This window comes from Phascolarctos cinereus, unplaced genomic scaffold (assembly GCF_003287225.1).
Source record: "Phascolarctos cinereus isolate Bilbo 61053 unplaced genomic scaffold, phaCin_HiC Scaffold_2;HRSCAF=192, whole genome shotgun sequence".
Classification (NCBI taxonomy): domain Eukaryota; kingdom Metazoa; phylum Chordata; class Mammalia; order Diprotodontia; family Phascolarctidae; genus Phascolarctos; species Phascolarctos cinereus.
Window position 1 is genome coordinate 77,763,172 of NW_027555625.1, and position 20,268 is coordinate 77,783,439.

At 38.1% G+C, this 20,268-nt stretch overlaps 1 protein-coding gene across 4 annotated transcripts in view; it reads left to right on the top strand.

Annotated features, from left to right (window-relative positions):
* WWOX (WW domain containing oxidoreductase) overlaps positions 1 to 20,268 on the top strand; it is a 1,215,541-nt gene that overhangs the window by 213,815 nt on the left and 981,458 nt on the right. The gene's annotated exons all lie outside the window — the stretch shown is intronic.

Below are 20,268 nucleotides of genomic sequence, written 5' to 3' on the forward strand. Positions count from 1 at the left end.
ACTTCCTCCACTGCTCAAGTGATTTTCCTAATGTGCCGATCAATCCATGCGACCTCCAATCACTAGACTGCAGTGTTTCCCTGTTTCCTCAAAGATTGGATATGATATCCTCTCCTTGTCATAACTGTCATAACCAGGCCCCATCCTACCTTTCCAACTATCTCACACTTTATTCTCCAACTGCTTTGGGAGCCAGTGTGACATTGGCTTCTTCACTATTCCTCCCACAAAGATTTTTCCTCCAGCTCTGCATTTTCACTGCCTGCCCTCATAGCCTCTCCCTTCTCATCTGTACCTTCTGGAGTCCCAAGTTTTCTTATGGTCTCAGCTAAGATCTCACCTTCAGCAAGAAACCTCTTCCCTTCCCCCTTAGTTCTAGCATCTTCCCTCTGAGGCTACCTCCAGTTTATCTTGTATAAATCTCATCCATATATAGTTGTTTGCATGCTCTGTCCTTGATTAGAATATGAATTCCATCAGGGCAGGTACTGATTTTGTTCTTCTCCATATATCCAGTGCTTAGTACTACACTTGGAACAAAGGATGTGCTAGAGATATAAAAACAAAGGGCAAAAGCATTTATATGGAGAAGTTCGGTGCAAAATATATACAAATTGCATATATCTGTATCTGTCTATATCTATCTATCTATCTATCTGTCTGTCTGTCTGTCTGTCTATCTATCTGTCTGTCTATCTATCTATCAATGTGTGTGTGTGTGTGTGTGTGTGTGTGTGTGTGTGTGTGTGTGTGTATGTGTGTATTCTGGTTCAGAGAACACTAACAAATAGGGCATTAAAAAAGGTCCCATGATGGAGGTGGCAGTGGAGCTTAACCATGAAGGGAACTAGTGATTTCAAGAGTCAGGGGTGAAGAGGGAGAACATGCCCAGAATGTGGAATGGCCTGAGCCAAAAGCATGGAGAAGGAGATGCAGTGTCAGCAAGCAGGGTCAGTTTTGTGGCATGCAGTGTATTGGGGGACTGATATATGCAGTCTGCTTGGAAAGATGGAGCTGCTAGGTATTAGAGCAGATAGAATACTGGGCCTTGACTCAGGAAGATTCATCTTCCTGAGTTCAAATCTAGCCTCAGATGCTAGCTGTGTGACTCTGGGCAAGTCACTTAACCATTTGAGCTAGAGAAGGAAATGGCAAGCCACTCCAGTGCCTTTGCCAATAAAACTCCAAATGGGTTTATGAAGAGTTGGACACGACTAAAAACAACTGAACAACAACACTTGGAAAGAAGATTGTGAAACACTTGTGATGCCAAATGGGTTTGTATTTTATCTAGGGTCATTTAACTAGCATGTATAAAAGCTAGGCTTTGAACCTTGTAACAATAAACCTGATTCTCTCACTCCTCCCCACCCCCATCTGTTCTGTCTTCTCTCTTTTCCTAACCTAAAACCAACTTCTGTATTACTCAAATGTTTCTCAAATATTTATAGATTCTTATCTCTCATCAAGCATGTTCTATTTCTAAAAACCAGACCTAAAAACAATTGCTTTGAATGAATCTGTAGTAATGCTTCATTTGTGCCCTGTACTTGAGGTTATATCCTTAGTGTTTTTCATTTTTTTCTCAAAGAAATTAAGTAATGCCAACATGTGTGAGCCTTTTCTGTATGTACAGTGTCTACTGCCTTGGGGTCTTCATCTGGTTGTTGTATTGTTTAAAGAAGGATTTCTGAAATTTTCCTAGGCTCACATACTATCATCTATTATTAATTTAATCTCCCAGTAAATATTTGGAAAGGGAATGTTTGGCTGTATGTTTCTCTTACATTTCAATGGTAGGTAAAGCTGTACAGTTTGAATAGCTTTCTTTTATGTTTGTGCAGATGTTGCTGTAGGCCAACTTGATGATTGAAATATTTGAAAGCTATAAAGGCTTGCATCTTACTTCTTTGGCAGGGGCAATATTGATGGATTTGAGGAATGCCATTCAACCTAGAATAGTGTAGGCTGCTGTCCCTGTGACAGCATAGTGTTTAAATTACTTCAGATTCATCATGGTTCTCAAACAATAAGAATTGCAGACATAATCTCCCTTCCACAAGGACTGTGGCTCATGTAGTAGATTGATAGAACTCTTAAATCATCCTGTCCAACTGACCTTTTTTTAATTTTTATTTTTTTACAGATGAGGAAACTGAGATTCACAGAGAGGAGATGGTTTGTCTGAGATGGCTCAGCAAGTTAGTAGCAGAGCCAGGTCTTGAACTCCTTTCTAGCATAGTGGATAGAGTGCAGGACTTGGAATCTGGGTGATATGGGTTCAGATCATCCTGTAAGAGTCACTGTGTGTCCCTGAGTAACTCGTTTCAGCTGTGTGAGCTTCAGCTTCCTTGTCTGAAAAATGGCAGGTAATAGTACATATCTTACATGACTGTTGTGAGGATCAGATGAGATACTGTATGGAAAGCATTTTGCATATTTCAGAGCTCTATATCATCTTATATCTTATTATCATCATTGTTACCATAGTTCCTTGGCTGAAAATTTGATCCTCAGCTGAGATTCTGTGCCACTAAGAGGATTTTTGTGAGAAAAGAGGTTTTTAGATGGTAAAATACTAAAGAAATGAGAATTACATGCAAACTTTGATTTTGGATGCACGGCCATACAGCCCCACAGAATCATAGGATACTTGTTTGCGGGAATGTGTTTTACTATTATTTGGTATCCTGAACTGGCAGTGCGCTGTGACTTTTGAGACAGCCATATGGACAAGCAATAAGCACTTGAATATTTTTTAATAAGGGTTTTAATTTTTTTTGAAAATGTTATCATTAGTTTCTTAAGCTAATAAGAATTAATACATGTAGATATGCATATACACATGTACACACACACATCTCCAGGCCCAGCACTTGGGAAATGCAAATGCTGTAAGACTTTGTTCCTGCCTTCTAAGAGCTTACAGTTTAATTGAGAAGAGAAGACTCAGAAACATGTTGTAGTGGGGAGCTCACCAGACAGGAAATGCAGGTTCTAGTTCTGGCTCTGCCATTAACTAGTAGTATTGCCTTGAACTTGTCATGCCTTCTCTGTGCCTGCATTTCCTTTTCTGGACAATGAGGAGGTGGGAGTAGATTATTTCTAAGGTTTCTTCCAGCTTTAAACTTCTTGGTTCTGTGTTCAAAATTTTATGTTTATAGGTTCTTGCCACCTTTTACATTCAGTGATTCTCCAGTTCATATGAAAAGATTCCAAGCAATATAAAGCAATTTATGCTAATTATTAAATAAGTATATTTGTTATAAGTGTTACAGGAGTTAAGAAGAAGGGGAGATCATGTTTAGATAGTATGAAGCTATGTCATGCTTATCAAATTTGCAAGTGATATGACAGTGTGAGGTCAAGGATGACCTATAAGCCATTGAACGACTGAGAATTTAAAGTTATGTTGATAGAGAAGACTATGAACTCACACTACTAAGTTGAAATTTAGTAGGGAAGATGTTTTATCCTTGCATTTAAAGAATCAACTGGACAAGAATAGGGTTAGAGAGGCATAGCTAGACATAAACTTGTATGGAAAAGATCTGAGGATTTTAGTGGATTTGGCTTAGCAGCCCCCAAATCCCAAAACTAAAGCTATCCTAGGTTGCATTGAAAGAGGAGTAGTGTCCAGAGGAAAAGTATTAATAGTATTATACCTTGACATTAAAGGATGTTTAGCTCAAAAAATAAAAAAAGAAATGGGGGGGGCATGTTAACTGTTTTTAAATATTTGAAGGGCTGTCATGGGAAGAACAAATAGATTTGTTCAAGGCTTGGCTTCAGAGGGCAGAACTTGAAACAGTGAGTAGACATTACAAAAGAGCAACTTTATGTTCCATGTAAGAATTTTCCCTTCTTCCTTTCCCCTCCCTCCCCCCAATCAATTAGCACTATCTAAAATTAGAGTGGAGAGTGGATTAACATAGGAGGTTTCCCTTCACTGGAAGTCTTTAAATGGAGTGTAAATGACAACATTTTCTCAGAAAGGGTTTCCAGAACACTTTCAGCGTGAATGAAAGGCCAGGTGGTTACAGGTAACAACGTAAATAATAACTCACATTTATATAGCACGTTGATGCTTAAAAAATCTTTTTCTTACAACAGTCTTGTGAGGGAGGTAGTGAAAGAATTTCATTTCCCCTTTAAAGATGAGGAAGCTGATACCATCTGTAAGAGCCTGAGTCCAAGTTCAGTTGTGTTTCAAATAAAATACACTGCTTCCCCAAAGATCTCTTGTCAGAACTATCTTTAGGGTGACTGAGGCCTCTGTAGATCATACTTTTTGGCCTGTGGTATCTTTACCAAAACTTTTTTTTTTAAATTTAGGTGCAATTAGTTTAAAATAGACATCAAGGGTAACCTTGAAGCAGAAAAGAGAAGAGCTGTTATTTTCCTCATTTTATGGTTGAGGAAACTGAAGCAGACAGGTTAAATGACTTGTCCAGGGTCACACAGCTAGTAACTGTCTGCGATAGGATTTGAACTCAGGTCTTCCTGTCCACAGGACCATATCTCTGTCCACTCTGCCATCTGAATAGTTCAGTCCTTTTTATGGGGATAAAATTTAATCATAGATGTCCAGAGATGGAAAGTGCCATTAGAAAAAGACTTTGGCACAATTTCATCAAGAAAAGATGGTGCAGTGGATTAGATTTTAAGGTCATTGACGGCAGGGATTGTCTTTGCTTTCATATTCATGTCCCCACTGACTTAGTATGCACTCAAGTATACATTTTCATTAATTCATTCATGAAATTTAGAGGCGACACAATGCCGGGAGGGATACCAAATATTTTAAATGAAAACATCTGGATCCCAAACTGTCTCAATAGGCTAGACAAATCATATGGATCTCATAGGGTGAACTTTGATAGACAAAATTATAGCCTTAAGCTTGGGTTCAAAAAATTAAGTTCACAAGTACAACATAGAGAAAATATTGTTAGGTAAATTTTTTTTTGTGGGAAAAATAAGGTTTTAATGAACAACAAACTTAATATGATTTAGCAGTATGACATGGCAGTCTAAAAGGGTAACACAGTCTTAGACTGCAGATAGAGAAGGATAGTACACAAAATACAGGAAGTGAAAGCCCCACTGTACCTGGTCACACCACCTGTGGAGTAATGTGTTCTGTTCTATACTTCACCCTTTAGGCAGAACATTAACAAGTCAGACAATGTGCAGAGGAGGGCAGGCAGGATGATGAGGGACTAGAGACTGCCTTACATGGATGATTGGAGGAACTGGAGATATTGAACCTGGAGAAGACTTAGGGAGCCATCTCCGCTCTCTTCAGTAATCCCAGCTGCCTTGAATGGTTGTCACCTAGAAGAGAATTTTGGCTTGTTTTTGTTTGGCTCTGGAGGCCAATATTTAGAGCAACAAGTAGAAGTTGTAGGAAGTCACTGCATTTTTTGGTAAGGAATAATTTCTTCATGTAGACCATGTAAGCTCTGATGTTTCTTTGTCTCAAGTACCACATCTAAGGATGAGTCCATTCCTCAGAGCTTGACTGCCTACAGCTTTCCCTTCGGGCTTCTAGAGGTACCCTTGCATGACAGGGAGATGCCTTTTGTATGCTTCCCCTCAAGATTACAAGTTGAAAATCCTTTAGTCAGTCAGCCTTAAGTAATTTTTAGAAAGGGAATATTTACTGAAGTGTTAGAAAAAAGCAGTCATTACAAAACATCCTACCCAAAGGGGAAAGTGGGCTTAAGCTTAGACAGCACATGTGACTAAGGAGTAATTTATGATTCCTGATTGTTAGAAATTCTTTTATCCTAATCATAGAGTTCATAAGAAGTTTGCCATAAGCATGGCATATTTGCATTACTGGGCTGCTTGTAGAGCTGTGAGTTCAGTTTGATGAAGATGCTACAAGAAGCACACCCAGGGATGACATATAAGATATCATTGGGAGGTGGGGAATCTCAAATGCTCCAGACGCTTTGAAGCTGCTAGGACTTCCTCTTCTCAGAGATGGAGGGAGCAGAAGAGACCTAGTCAAGGCCAAGGTCAAGCCCTCAACTTGCCCTATCCCTTCCCTCACAGGCAGTTGCTCCTCAGGAATATACTAGAAAGTCATACACTAATGTTTCTGGAAAATGTCTCCCCTTTCAACTCATTTGATACTTAGAGGTGATTCCTGGGGCATAGACAAGTAAAAATGATCTTTTCTCACTTAGTCTAAGTTCTTTCGATTGAGTGCTATGTGTGCTTAGCTAGTTAAGGTATCAGAACTAAAATGAGGTCGGATATTCACGCCTTCCCAATTCCCTCAGTCTCCTGTCACCTCGGATTGGAGGTTATAGGGTGGGACACTAATCTCCTTCCAAAGCTTTCCCTTATGGAGGGCTTGGATCTGGGCTTTCTCACTCACTCCCCTCTTTTTCCATCTGCAGCTCTGCTGGTTTGATTTCCATGGAACAAGGTGCCTCCTGGTGCTGGGAGTTCCCTGGTGACTTTCCCTCACCATTCCCAGCCTCCTGTTTTGTGCTGTCTTCCCTCGTAAGACTGTAAGCTCTTTGAGAGTAGGGACTTTCCTTCTTTTTCCTATTTGTATCCCCAGTGCCACAGTACCTGGCAGGTAGTAGGTGCTTGATTGGCTTCTTCCTCAGTAGACGTTTATTGGTTAAGGCCGGATCCAATCCAGTCTAGTCAACGTTGGCTCAGCATTGTGCTAGATGCTGGGGATACAATTAATTAAAAAAGAAAGTCTCTGCCCTCAAGGAGTTTACAGTCTAAAAGGGGGAACGGCATACAAAAGGAGGCAGGAAAGTGGGTGTAGTGGGTGAAGGACGGGATATCACAGAGTACCCAGTGGGGGAATCATCTTTTTCCATGGAGTTGAAACCAGGCAGAGCAATAGAATGCAAAGTGGAGTGAGCTGAGGGTCTAGTATCTGGCCTCTACGAAGGAAGGCATTGGGAGGAGTTTTATATTCTGCCCTCCCACCCACCGATTAGAGAGGAGAGGAGGCTGAGGGAGTGGGTGTCAAACAAGCTTTCATTTACCATCCCTTAGTGAGTTTAGAAGTGATGTCCTTATCTGGGGAGGGACACAGTGTTTTGTGGAAGCAGAGCACCAGATGTAAAGTAGAGGGGAATGAATGATTAGATGAATACTAATGGGGAATTCTGCCCTATGCCACACAGATAGTAGATTCTGCTGGTGGGCTAAGAACCCTGATCTTCTTAGAGAATGTAGAGCAGTGCTAGATGTCTGGATGGGAATGCAATCCTTAGCTTGTCTGTGCCTCAATTTCTTTATCTTAAATGAGGTTTGGACTCTAGGGGATTATAGTGAAGGGAATTCTATGTCATATAAAAATTGGAGAGTAGCCTCGGACATATTGTCTAGCTCTGAGAGTCAGGGATTCTTTGAGGTCATCTGACGAAACCCTGTTGTTTTACAGAGAAGGAAACTGAGGCCCACCAAAGAAGAATGAATTGCTCAAGATCACACACTAGGATGTATTAAGGTTGGAACTCAAACTCAGGTCTCCAGTTTCCCAGTACATTGATTTTTTGCAATGTAACGCATTGTCTCGCTGCAGTTCATTGAATTGGACTTAGGGAAGGACATAAGAATCTGAGTTATTTAAGCATCCTTAACTAATCCTAAAAAATAAAATGTTCTCTTCTGTTCTCTTACCCACAGGAGTTAAGATGGACTTCAGAATTTCAAAAACGGCTTGGTCCTTAGCCAAGACACACATGTTATTCCTTTACTTTAAGTGCTTCTTGTATTATTTTGACCTTAAATTTTACAGGGTAAAGGAAACATTTATGGAACAGTTAAAACCAGTTAGAACATAATGACTTGCCTCATTATCACACTCCACAAATCTACACCTTACAAAGTTCGCTTGCCGGCCTGCTTCTCAAACGTGTTTGGCCTATAAACATGGTTAAAGTGATTCACATATGGAAACATATCAAACTTCCTTTTCCCTACTGCAAATCTCTGAAACAGGAGATTGTTTTAAAATGGTAAAATATTATAGCACCACATTTTCAAAAAGTTTGCCAGATTCCTACTTTCTCCCCAAATATATTGGTGTTGTGTCTGTATAGGTTATAGAGTCACCTAAGAGGTCCTTTTCCCAGGTTTATAGTTATATACAGTTTATATTGGGGGATATAAAACACAGAAATATAACAGATTATTCAAATGCATGATTCAGTGCCACTATAGTTCAGAAGAAGGAGCTATCAGGGAAGGGTTAACAGAGAAGAGGATTTTTGACTTGAGCCTTGAAGGATAGCTAGGAATTTGTTAGGCTGAGAGGAGAGTATGCTGGGTGGGTTGAATAGCTTAATAAATCTATAGGGATGTCTTTTTCAGAGGACAGTGAGAAGATCAATCTACTGGAGTGAAATTTTGACATTTGACTTAAGGGAAGTGTTTGGATATATCAGGGCCAGATTTTTTGGGGGCGTTGAATGTCAGGCCTGAGGGATGTGAACTTGATTCTATCACTAGTTGAGAATTATAGAAGGTTTTTGAGTATGTCTCAGTGTGATGATATTATGTATCTGAATTTTTTTAGGAAGATCATGTGTGGGATATTATTGGAGTGAGTTATTAGTAGGAAATTAGTAGGAAAATTAGATCTTACATGAATATTCAAGGTAAAATCATAAGATTATAGATTTAAAACTCCAAGTGATTTTAGAGGTTCAACCTCTCACCCTCATTTTATGGTTAAGGTCACTATGGCCTGATGGCAAATTCAGCATTCTTTTACAACAAGACTCTGTTCCACCCTAGGATGACCCCTATAATGTGAGCTATGGAGAGAACCTCTGTTAATGACACTTCCTATTTCTATAGCATTGTGAGACTTATAAAGTGTTTTCCTCACAACTCTGTGAGGCAAGAGGGTCGAGTATCATTATCCTCATGTACAGAAAAAAGAATCTTAGGTCCAGAGCCAAGTTAAGAACAATTTGTTTTTTACTTATATATCACTTTAAAACTTAGAAAGCACTTCCCTCAAAAAGAGCCTTTTCAATGCTATTTTTCCAAATCCCACTGGCATTAGCATTATGGTCATGAGCAGGTAGCTGCTGCCATCATCAAGATTCTAGGAGTAACTTTGAAGGGCTGGATTTATCGTGGGTCTGTGCTTCCTATTAACAGTAGTCAGCCAGACCTCAGTTATATTTTAGAAAAGGGGTGTGGACAAAGTAGGTATAGTACAAAAGTTTCATTTTCCCCAAAGTCTGGGGCACACTTTCCCACAACTACATTCAGAATCTGTGGGCAGAGTGGTCAGCAACTTGGTATATGGTAGTATGAGGCACACAGGAAGAGAATACGTGGCCAAAGATTAAATTAAATTAAATTAAACTCTTCTTGATTACTGTGGAAGTCCTTTCTTGAATTAATAAGTAGCATTCTTCTGTGGTTTAAGGTGTATTGCATGCTTCTTCAAGTTACTTCTGCCCTAGGGTGGCTGTTTTTGTCTATGTCTGTCTTTGATGTGTCCTCGGGATGCATTGGCCACTAGTGGCCTGGTGTATTTCTCTTACCATTTAAAGCTTCCAAAAGTGTGGTTTAATGATTCAGTTAGTCAGTCACTCTTGATTCAATTAAAAGGAGTTTTCATCTGATAAAGGCATTGCAAGATTTAGGCAATCTTGTTTATACATTCTTAAAACCCATTCCTGTGGGTAGAGTTGGGAGAGCAAACCTCCTCCTTTATATTCAAGACACTGAGCGCATTAGTTGTCTTCTATTCATATTGCAATATGATTTATTTGATTTTCTTTGTATACTCATGGCATAGCACAGTGCCTGGCACATAGTAAGCATTTAAATATATTTATTGACTCACATTTATTATCTTATAAGATTTTCAAAATAGTTATGTAGTGCAAGTGCCACTATACTCATTTTACAAATATGGAAACAGGTTCAAAAAGGTTAGGAAAGGGAGGTACCTAAATTCAGGTAATAGAGTTGTAGTTTTTCATCACTGCAAGGGACTTTAGAGATCATCCTCTCTAGGATCCTAATGTTTTGATGAGAAAACTAAGGCCCAGAAAGATTAAGCGAGCTGTTTGAAGTCACACAGATAATTACTGCAACCCAACTCATATAAATATATATATATATATATATATATATAGTTATTTAGTTATAGCTTGTAAATAATTTTATATATTGTATATATGGGTATATGTACACACATGTATACATATGTGCATACAAAAATGTGTGTAGCTATATCATATAGACATATTGTGTGCCCTGTATATCACCCATATATATCTAATATCTACACATGCATATGTATGTCCTTATCATATAGGTAAGAAAATTGAGACCCAAAGAGAGAAGAGACAAGGTAAGTTTCAGACCTGAGATTTGAACTGAGGTTTCCTTATTCCTAACCTGCTATTCTTTCCATTCCATCACTCTGACTCCTAATCCAGTGGTTTAAAAAAATCTAGATATTGATAATATTATGTCTGTCTTTATTGTGTCCTTGGGATGTGTTAGTTACTAGTGGTCTGGTCTATTTTCCTTACTATTTAAAGATTTCCAAAATATGCTGTATGATTTGACTGGTCATTCACTTTTGATTCAATTAAAAGGAGTTCTCATCTGATAAAGGGATCCCAAGATTTAGGCAGTCTTATTTATACATTCTTAAAACGTGTTCCTGTGGATTGAGTTGGTGAGGGCAAACCTGTTCCCTTATAATCAAGATAACTCAGCAAAGTAGATGGTAAAACTATTTTATATTATATCATATTATGTCATATCATATCATATTATATTATATATACATATGTAATATGTATTACATATAATGTATGATCTAGATTTTTATTATATAGTAATCTGGATTATTGATATATTTTGGTTTTACATGATTTATTATTTACATATTTATTTTAAATATATCTTCCCATTTTTCTTCTACCTAGGGAGCCACCATTGTTTTTTTCTGCCACGTAATTTGTTCATCAGTTTTTTAGATTTAATTTCACACCTTCTCATGCATGCATTGTATACCAATAGTTAACTTGAGTGGTAGAAAAAACCATTTGGATTTAGTTTTCAAATCCAAGTGATAATATGCTAATAGAAGTACATCCTATGAATGAATAAATATTATATGTTATTTTCCTTTTGGAAGCAACATTCTCCACATTCTTTCTTTGACATGATGGAGAAATATCACTTCTTTTTATGCACGATGTTTAATATCCATGGTAATTGAAATGTTCACACTTTGTATGCTTGCCCAGTATAATCAGTGGTCATTAAGAAGTGGGAACTAGGCTGTCAATCATAAGAGTACATGTAGTAAGTATATTCCTCATCATATTGTTGGTATTTGTGGCCCACCATTCTTCTCTTTTGTCAATATCACAGTCTTGGCTGATTACCTTGGATTCAAGCTATAGACTGGAATTCACTGTCATTCTTGATGTAGCCCTGGTCTTCATTTATTATCCCTTCCCTATTTTAGAATTCTTTAAAAAATTTAAAAAAAATTGAATTCAACAAACATCAAGAGTCAGGAACTCCTGAGTTCAAATCCAGTCTTCAACACTTACTAGGTGTATGATCCTGGGCAAATCAATTAACCTCTATTTGCCTCAGTTTTCTAATCTGTAAAATGAGGATAATAATAGAACCTACCTCCTGGGATTATGGTAAAGATCAGATGGAAAAATAATTGTAAAGTAATTAACACAGTACCTGAAAATCAGTGTTGTCATTGTCATCATCACTGTTGTTCAGTCATTCAGTCATGTCCAAACTCGTCGTGACCCTATGAACCACATATGGTACTGTCCATGGGGTTTTCTTGGCAAAAATACTGGAGTGGTTTGCTATTTCCTTCTCCAGTGATTTAAACAAATAGAGGTTAAATGACTTGTCCAGGGTCAAAACAGCTAGTAAGAGCCTGAGACTGGATTTGAACTCAGGACTTTCTGACTCCAGGCCTAACGAGCTATTCATTGAGCCACCTAGCTACCATTGTTGTTGTTATTATTATTATTTATATGTTAACTCTTGTATTTATTCAATTCTTATTTTTTCATCAGGAATGATTAGAAATCCTCTTTTTCATTAAAGCTTTATTTTCCCCCACCTCATCCCTAACCTTGTATATGAATATACTTTGTATTGTAGCGTAAGTTATTTTTTATTTTAAGCCTTCATCTTTTGCCTTTTGGAATATCATATTCTAAGATTTTCTCTCCATATAATATTCCTGCCAAGTCTTGTGATTATGACTGTCCCTTGGTGCTTGAATCTTTATTTCTGGCTGCTTGCAGTATTTTTTCTTTCATGTCAAAGATGTAGATTTCAGCTTCGACATTACAGGCCATTTTCATTTTGGTGTGTCTTTCAGGGGATGTCTTGGGAATTATTTGTCTTTTAACTTTACCCTTTGGTTCCAGGAAATCTTGGCAGTTTTCATTTATGATTTCTTTAATTTTATCTTCAAGCTTTTTTTTTTCCTTATGGTTTTCAGTAAGTTTGCTTATTATTTAGTATTCCTTTTTTTCACCAGTTTCCCATGTCATTAGTTTGGGATAGTAGATTCCTTATATTTTCTTCTAATTTTTAAACCTTTTGATTTTGTTTTAATATATCTTATTGTCTCATGTACTGAATGTGTTCTGTTTGAGCTTTCTAGTTTTCAAGGATTTTATTACTTGAGTAAAGTTTTCAGTCTTCAGTTCTAAGTTATTTGTTATCTTTCCAGTTTTGTACTCCAGTGATTTTACTTTGTTTTTTATTTCTAGCTTCATATCATGTAGGTACTCTAGGTACTCTTCTAATCTTTGTAGTCAAGTCATCTTTTGTTCTTATGCTCTGTTGGGACTTACTGAATTCCTTCTTCAAGGCTTACCTCTTTCCTGTCTTTGGGCTTACTGTCTTCTTCTGTTTAATTATATCTACAGACTTAGTTACTAATCTGTGACTTTGCCTCATACTTGAATAAGGTGGGCAAGTCCTGTTGGGTAATTAACCTTAATATCTTGGATTGCTTCTGGTTTCCATCTGCCCTTGTGTGTCTTAACTCAAAGAGAAGGCAGACTTTATTGTCTCTGGTCCTAGGCGTGTGATCACTCCTTTCAAGGTAGGATACTGCTATGAGTTTCTATCACCTCAAAACTCCCCAGGTCAGGGTGTTGTTGCAGGCTTCTTGCCTTTTACCTGAGCTAGTAATTTCCTTACTTATGGATCCATTCTTCTAGCTCCCTAGGCTTCAGGCTGTATTTTCATATACTCCTTTCCTAGATGAAACAACTTATTTCTTTCTTCAGCAGTTTCTTGATCATTATTTAATCTGTTGATTTATTGCTAGAGTATATGTTCAAGAGCTGGGCTTCTAATTGACTTGTCATCTAACCATCTTAATTGGAATTTCCTACCCTTGAGTTCTTAAAGCAGTAGTTACAGTGACACTTTCCTCATCAATAGATTCACAAAATCAGGATTTCTTGGACCTAGAAGGGACCTTTGAGGTCTTTTAGTTTAACGTCTTAGGTCAGTCAGGAGCTTCCTCTACCAAGTGCTAATGTTCCTTTAATTAAATTAAATTTAATAATTTAGTTAGCTAGAAATGATCTTTATTTGATAATTAAGATTTTTGGATCTGAAATTACTTTTGCCCAGAAAAGAAAGTATCTAGTCAGAGGATCATAGATCTAGACAGGGACATGACTTCACAAACCATCTATTTCAGTTTCCTAGTTTTACAGATGAGGAAACTGAGGAACAGGGGAGGTTAATTGCCTTTCTCAGGGTAACTGAGGGAGTATGTGGCAGAGACTGTATTTAAACTCAGGTACAGTCAGTTCTGCTCTAATTCTTGTTTTAAAAACATGAATTGTTCCATCACAATTGATGTATTAGGGAACAATTAGAGTAAGACATTAATTTTGCATTTCCTTATGTGTGATATCATCGATGAGAAATAGTAAGAATGTATAAAATTGTGCCACTTCAAGATATCTTACAAGCTGCAGCCTAAAGATACTTACTTCACCATGCAACTTTAGATCCTTTTCAAGCTAAAGTGCCTATTTACTATATATCTTCTGTTGTAGTAGGATCTACCAGCATGAGATGGCTAGTCTTTATCTCTCCTTGCTTTAGCCATGCCTACTTCACTAAGAGAATTGTGTGTTTGTATCCCCAGTTTTTCTGGGGATACAAAAAAAGGGCAAAATTAGTCCCCATCATCAAGAAACTTACATTCTAATCTGGGAGACAGCATACAAGCAATTATGTGTAGAATAAATGGAAGATAGATAATCTTAGAGGAAAGGCACCCAAAATTAGAGTAGGGGGTGAGAAAAGCCTATTGCATAAGGTGAGATTTGAGCTGAGTCTTCAGGGAAGCCAGGAGATGGAGGTGAGGAGGAAGAGCATTCCTGCCATAGAGGATACCCATTGCAAAGGTATGCCTTCAGCAGATGGAGGGTCTTGTGCAAAGTACAGCAAAATAACCCAGTGTCACTGCATTGTAAAATACGTGGAAAGAGTATAAAGTGTAAGAACATTAGAAAGGAGGAAAGGGCCAAGTTATAACAGACTCTAAGTGCCAGGTGGATGATTTTATATGTTATCTTGGAGGTAATAGGGAGCCACTGCAGTTTGGGTGTATGTATATGTATATGTATATGTATATGTATATGTATATGTATATGTATATGTATATGTATATGTATATGTATATGTATATGTATATGTATATGTATATGTATATGTATATGTATATGTATGTATGTATATGTATATTTGTACATGTATATGTGTACATGTATATGTGGGGAGAGGGATGATCAGACCTAAGATTTAGGAAGATTACTTTTGGCAGGTAAATGGAGGATGAACTGAACTTGGGAAGGAACTTGAGGCAGGGAGAACAACCATAAATCTGTGGTAGTAGTCCAGGAATGAAGTGATAAGGGCTCGTACAGGATGGCGGTTTTGTCAAAACAGAGCAAGTGTTAGTATGCGAGATGTTGTGAAGGTAGAAACAACTGGATGTGGCAGCAGATTAGATGGGTGGAGTGAGTGAGTGAGTGAGGATGACACCTAGTTTATGAGCCTGGGTGCCTGAGAGGATGGTGGTACCCTTGCCAGTAGTAGAGCAGTTGGGAAAAAGGAGTTTTTAGGAGAGGAATAATGAGTTGTGTTTTGCATATGTCGAGTTTAAGATATTTACTAGACATCCAGTTAAAGATGTCCAATAAGCATTTGGAGATGAGAGACTGGCAATCAGGACAGAGGTTAGGACTGGATGAATCAAGTTGAGAATCATACATAGAGATGATAATTGAACCCATTGGAACTGATGATGTTACCAAATGAAATAGTATGGCTGGAGGGAAAAAAAGAACTCAAGATAGACTTGGGGGGGGCGACATGCATGGTGAAATTGGTGTGGCCTCAGTTACCTTGTTCTGTCACTTGGGAGATAAAATACTTTTCTTAGATACATCTCAGAAATGTTGTAAGGAAAGCTCCCATAAACTATGAAGTGCTATATAGTAATAGCTTCTGTTTATATAATGTATTAATGGATTGCAATATATTTTTCTCTGAAAAACTCAGTGATGCTGGGATTTTATAAGAGATCTTATTGTTACTTATATTACTATATATGAACAGGCAATCTCTTGACTTTTTTCCACCCTCTCCATTGATCTTGATTTTTCCTCATTGGAAATTTACGTGTATAAGTAACATTTAAAATCAATAATGCAAATTAAGGAAGACTTTGAGCCTCTAGCCTCATGAGATAAAGGCAAGTTGATAAGGAATCAGGAAGTGAGTGGGTATAAATTTTTAATGAAAATGAAAAAAATGACCTCTTCCTTACATCTGAGCATGCTGCTGGCTTTTTATGTGGGGGAGAATGACAGCATCCTTGGTCAAGTCTCCAGTCATGCTGTGATATTCATAGTTTTGGGCATGAAGAGCTGATGAGAATATATATAGTCCTGTAGAAAATTTTGAATATATCTGAAAAAACCTGTCTTATTTCCATAAGAACCTTGGACTAATTAATAGCTATTTTGAGGAAGTATAGTGATAGACGTTCTCCAATAATGAAGAGATCGAATTGATGCCACTGGGGAATTTTGGATATAGATAAGTGTTTTTTATTTTTTATTTTTTTGTAATTTTAGAACCATTGTGAGCATTGCTATCATTAACAATTTTATTCTTGAAACTATGATATGCTATTTATTGTATTTTATTTCTGGGCACTGAAGTTTTGAAGGAATGCAGGTTACTATAGTAAATATAGAGGAAGACAGCCAGGAGTAGAGGATAACTCTATATCGTATGAAGATTATTTGAAAGTAGTGGGCATTTTTTGTCCTGGAGAAATGTAGATTTGGGTGTTTATGATCGGTATCTTGAAGTAAATTGAGGAAGTCATAGTAGATCATCTCTAAATATACTTCCTACTCTAAATATTATGAGACTGCTTTTGATTGGCCCCAGGGGGCAGAACCTAGGTCTGTGTGTGTGTGTGTGTGTGTGTGTGTGTGTGTGTAAGTTCTAGGGAGGCCAACTTACATGAGATATAAGTAGTATCTATTACTATTTAGAACAGTTAAAAATGGAATATGCTTTCTTGGTCCATAGTATGTTATCTGTCATTGGAAATCTTTAGGTCATGAACGAATGAATGCAAAAACATTTATTAAGTGTTTGCTTTGTGCCAGATCCTGGGGATACAAATACAAAAGCAAGGACAGTACCTGCTTTCAAGGAGTTTACATTCTAATAGGGGAAATAATTCGAATGGGGTAGTTTTGTTAGGGGAAAGGATTATATTTTGGACCAGAAAGTTATTGGGATGATAAGTGGGATGCTAGAGGAATAGATTGACAAACCAATTCATAAACAGTAGATTTGGTTATTTGATCATTGTTCAGGCTACCAGAACTGGAGAGAGATTGGGGAAAATATAGAGACCAAGTGGTGAGTCTGGAGGCAAGGTTGTAGAGAAAATGTTTAGAAAGGAGGGAGTGAAATGAACATGGCTCATGGCTAGGGCTTTCCTGAAATAGTTTGCTTAATCACCAGTCACGAGAGTGAAGCTCCAGGGTAGAAATTCTTCCAGGAAATTGTCTCTGGTGTAGAAAGGGATAAGTAGTTGGTGGGGAGGTTGTGGAGGAAATGGCCAGAGATTGTTTGTTGGGTATGTTGTAGTGGAAATTCACACTTCACTTACGTGTAGAATGAGATGTTTCTGAGGTCCTTTCTTCACACTCTAAGATTATGTCATTTTGTGATGATACTAAAACTAGGCAGTTAATAGTTTTTTCCACTTACTAAAATGTAGAGAAAGGTACTCTTCCTTTGATCTGTTGACTGGATTTCTGGTACCGGTAGCTTTTCTGTTGGAATTGTTCAGGGATTTCCTAAAACTTTCTAGTGTCTAAGCCTTTTTATATTTATTGCAATGGTTTCTAAGCTTTTTTGATGATGTTCCCAATCAGGAAAATTTTTTAAATTATATATAAATTATACACATATATCATGATTAATAATTATGTATGATATAAAATTCTTATAAAGAGAAATTAAAAATATGGGATGATGATGAAATTATATTTGATCCTAGCATTGAAAGTAAGCTACTAAGGTTTATTCAGTAAGGGAGAAACATAATCAAAACTGAACTTCAGGAAAATCATTTGTTGTCCAAATGATGGATTGGAGTAGGAAGAGTAATTAGGAAGTTACCATAGTAGACAGGGTGAACAGTGTTGAGAGCCTGACCCAGAGTGGTGGCTGTAGAAAAAGCCGAGAAAAGGGTTATAAACTCTTTGTTAAGATAGGGGTCTGTTTCCAGTGTGGAGAATGTACTGTCCCAAGCTTCAGGGGTTTTGTGCAGCTGTTTTCAGAGATACTTCTAGGGACCTGTAAATTTTCAGTTCTTCCAAGGTGCTATCATCAAGGGTGAGGTGTTTACTCCTTTCCTGGCCTGTGCTCTGGTCTATGAGTGACCACTTTCTACCTTGGAACTGTAAGGAGGACTTCCTTTCCACCGCCACCACAAACTCCACCACGCCAGCGCTCCTCCTCGTCCCAGGACTACCACCCAGAACTGTGACCCAGATCTAAGCATAGGCAAAGCAAGAGAATCCTGCATCAGTAGAGAGATCTCTGCAATCCCCCTCTGATCAGCCACTCGATTCCCCCTCAGTCTGTGGGCCAGAAGCTCGGGAGGCAGCCACCGCCCTGAGCCAAGCTCTGGAAATGGGGCAGGCATCCTGCGCTTCTCTCACACTGTAGAAACAGACATTTCCCACTCACCTTCTAAGTTGTCTTTGGTGTTCTTGGGTTGAGAAATCTGGAAACCGCCACAGCTGCCTGCGATTCAATCCTCTGAGGCCTGCTCCAGGTTGGCTGTGGCCTGCACGCCCGTGCTGAACTGCGGTCCTCTCCTAGCCTGGCATGATATACCTTTCTGATCAACCATCCAGGTTGTCTTGGGCTGGAAGTTTGTTTTACTTTGTCGTTTTGTAGAATTTGTTTAGAGCCATTTTTAATAGGTATTTGGAGGAATTTGGGGGAGAACTCAAGCAAATCACTGCTTTTACTCTGCCATCTTAGCTCCCTCCCCAAAAGCAGAGAAAAGGGGACAGATACAAGAGATGTTGTTGGGGGGAGAAATGAAAAGTTTTGACAATGGATTGAATATCTGAGATGAGGGCGAATAAGTAGATAAAGATGTTTCTGAGCTGGTGAACCTGGGCAAGCAGAAGAGTAGTTGTATTCTGGGTATTAATAGGAAATTCTGAGAGTTGTGTTTGGGGAGAAAGATAATGTAATGGGTTGGTGTTGCAGGTCACAGCCTATGTATACCTACTCAATCTGACCAACTCTCTGTGTTCCATTAAAAATAAATAAAAGTTTGATAGTGTGGAACTTAGGGCTCTTACTCACTGGTTCATTCCCCCAGAGCACAGATCCTCTCTGCCAAGGGGCATTTGCTATAGCCATTAGGGAACAGGAGGTAACTATATCCTTATTATTAATCATGATATATACATGTGAAACTGTTGCTGTGGATAATTGGGTAGCTATGAGGGGTGACTTCCTTAGCTTACCACGTAGGGAGGAAGGTTGGGAGTTTGTAGGGTGATAAAGTATTGGAGGATAAGGGTTATTGTGGTTCTGTTAGAGACAAGCCGTACGTTTAGCTGTTGTGGAGGAGGAAGAGATGTGACCCTTTTTTCCATACTCTAATTGATTAATCAGACCAGGGCACTGATTTTGGAAATCGCTCCTCTAAAGGACTGAGGTTCCTGTCATCTCCTATTTTCTTCTCTAATGTTATTAAATGTAGCCATGTTACTTTCACTTATTTCCTGTGAAATGCAGCTTTTTCATTGGATACTCACTCATCCCATTGACCATGAAAATACGTCTCAGTGCAATAGAGTGTTATGACACCATTTCTTGGCTGCTCATTGTGATGAAATAATAAAATCCTTTTCTCCCCAAATAATATCATTGATAATATATTTGAAAATCTTTAGATATTATAAAGCATTGTGAAGACATTATTTCCGTCTGTCCCCCTAACCACATAGCAAATTGAAGGGACCGTGACTTTTTTTTTCTTTGTCTCTCCTGCTATACTTCTCACATAGCATGTTAGCATTTCAGGAAGCTTCTTTAATACCTCCAGAGGCACAGATTGCAGTCCCTACACAATTTGGGAGGTAGCTTTTCTAAGTTATTGTGACTGAATGACAAGCCTCTCCACATTTAGTTGCCTGTTAACTTGGACAGTAAACATAAAAGCTGTCCTTGAAACCTTTCCAGCTTAGTACAATTTGCCATAACCAGGACTTCACTGGAATAACTTTTAAGAAACTAGTGTCGCCTTTGTGCCACAGTTAAGCATATGAGCAGGATTTTGATGGAGGTTAGCATATAGCAGATTTTTTTAAGGTACACATGTTTCTTTTTAATGAAACAACCCAGCACATCTCTCCTACCACTGTCCAGACCCACTGGTGAAGGATATAGACCCAGCCTAATGTATACCTCTGTCACTTACTTCTCATGTTCTTTACATAGTTTCAGATTCTCTCTAGTTCTTGGAGATGACTTTAGATCCATAGTAGAAAACAGAATTGGCTATCTGTACATGACTAGCATCTAGGGATTCTACACAGTTTTGTGTGTGTGTGTGTGTGTGTGTGTGTGTGTGTGTGTATACATGTAAATATA